The following is a 2,689-nucleotide window of genomic DNA, read 5'->3' as shown; positions in this document are numbered from 1 at the left end:
ATGTGTCATCAACCTCCTAATATTAATGTAAGTTGATATAACCCACTCAACTTGGTTAATGTGCCTAAGCCCTTAATGTCCGAGTAGGGACAATTTATGAGAAAATGTAAGGACAGAACAGTAGGCTACTTGCGGCACAGAAAAACTTTTACGTATTGTATGAATTTAAAAAATCACTTTTATTAAATATACTATAGCATATATATATTATATATATATATATGTAATAAAAGTGATTTTTTTAATTTCATACAATTCGTAAAAGTTTTTCTGTGCCGCAAGTAGCCTACTGTTCTTACATTTTCTCAAAAAAATATCAATGCATCATGAAGTCATGTATTACATACAAGTACATACAGGTATTTTGTAGTCCTGGTGGCTCCCTCAGAACAGATCAGTTAATGATATCAGGGAACAACTGTACAAATTTAACTTGTGTGTTATGTAGCCTTAGCCTACCAACACGTCAGATGATTCTTGTCCAATGATCACCTCCTGGTGCATACACTGACAATGAAAGATTGTGGGGGGGAGAGAGCACAACGGGGTGCCACTGTGTCTCTTCTCTCCCCTCTCCATAGAGCAGTACGGTGCTGTATGTACAGGACTCATTCATGCATTGTGCAGTCTTTTGTAGTTGGAAGGATTGTGAAAGATCCTTTCCAATGACAATTATTGCACCTGTATATGTAGCCTAAAGCTACCTACACACTTCCAATGGTTCTTGCCCAATAATCGGCTCAGGGCCAATATCGGACGAGAATCTTAAGTGTGTCATTCATCGTCCGAACAACCGTCCTGGTGAATCCACGGACAATGAACGACCAACGGCGAATTATCCTAATGCAAGTAAAGGGGAGGGCGCGCAGCGGGATGTCGCTCTGTCGCTCTCCCCCTCCCCTCTCCATAGAGCAGAACGGCGCTGTATGTACACCACTCATTCATGCATCATGGAGTGCTTAGTCGTTGAAAAAGATAGTGAAGGATCCTTTCGAACGACTATAATTGCAAGTGTGTATGCGGCTTTAGTTCTTAAAGATAACTTTAAAAATACTTAGCAAAGTTAATGTTCAAGTAATGATTATTCTGTTTGATTTAGGAGATAATAGAGTGAATGTGGCCTTGTTTCTAAACAAAATTAAATTGTGATCATTCTTACCTCTGTGACTCTTTTCTTTACCCATCCCGGAGCCTGAGCCTACTTATCTCTGCTCCTTATCCAATGAACTTTCTTACTTTTATTGTCCTATATTGTTTTGTTTTCAACTTCGCTCGTCTTTATTTTGTAACATTCTACTAAACCTTGTCAGTAGTACTGCTTGCACCAGAGAAGAATCCAATGTCTCTGTTATCTCATTGTCATTGTAATGGTATTTTCTCATTGGCACCTATGCATGGGGGGAATCCTATTGATCATTGACTTAGGGGCATTTTAGTTCCACTAACCTCTGAAGCATTTTTTGCCACAGCACATATCTACCGTAATTTAGTTTAAACTCAATTACAGTACAGCAATGAAACAACATGTTAATTGCTAAATTTCATGCAATTTTGTTGTATTTGCACAGCTGTATACATTATATATACAGATAATGATTTTTTTGACTCGTTAATGTTTGGGAATGTACTGTTATAATACTTTGCCTTAGTTGACTTAGCTGAAAACTCTGGCAAATGCCTTAATTCCCTTTTCTATTTCTTAATAATCTATGATCATCATAATCATGATCTATCATAATCTATGTATATAAACATTTTATTTCTTTTAACTGCTTGCCTATCAGTCCTAGTCACCTAAAGCAAAGCGTATTTTCCATTTAGGCACTATTTTATTCTAGGTAATTTTTTTCTTACAAAAGTATAGCAATGTTGATAAATTTTTATTTATTTTATATGTCAAGTGATTGATGTGGATGTTTTTATGCATAGACAAAATTATAGGAAAGCAGGTGATAACTACATATATTTACCTGCAGGTTGAGGTGGTCCATAAGGAGGGGGTGGATAGGCAGCTCCTACACCTTTATAAAGAAAATAAATACATTTATAAATTTGCTTTAATGAAGCCAATAGCATATACATAATGGAGAGCCACTAATTTTACACCAAGTTTTTATGTACACATTGTATAAGTCTTTTACTTTGTGTTACATGTACACATCAAAAATGTTAAGGCAAAAAAAATTGCTGCTTAAAGTTTCGTTTTGAGTGACAGGGTATTCCACATAAAGGGCTTGATTTGTTAAAGTTCTCCAAGGCTGGAGAGAATACACTTTCATCAGTAAAGTTGGGTGATCCAGCAAACCTGGAATGGATTTCTTCAAGGTCATTCGCTAGCAAAGGTTCTAAATCCTTTACCTGATCCATTCCAGGTTTGCTGGATCACCCAGTTTCACTGATGAAAGTGTATCCTCTCCAGCCTTGGAGAGCTTTAATAAATAAAGGCCAAAGTTTCACAGGTAGAAGGAAAAAAATGCTCTGACATTGAAGTTAATAAACATAATATTAACATTTGCAGAGAACACCAAAGTTTTTACTAAATCCAAGCCTAGCTTTATAAATAGGGTCCTGGAGGATAGCCTAATTAATACATTGGTTTGGTGTCCCTTATTATTACGTACGCCTGAATGTTCTAGGTTGATGTTAAAATTTATTGCATATAACACTGCTTGATTTTAAACAGTGGATT

The sequence above is a fragment of the Pyxicephalus adspersus genome, chromosome 7 (assembly GCF_032062135.1).
Source record: "Pyxicephalus adspersus chromosome 7, UCB_Pads_2.0, whole genome shotgun sequence".
NCBI classification, from domain to species: Eukaryota; Metazoa; Chordata; class Amphibia; order Anura; family Pyxicephalidae; genus Pyxicephalus; species Pyxicephalus adspersus.
This window is presented reverse-complemented; position numbering follows the sequence as displayed.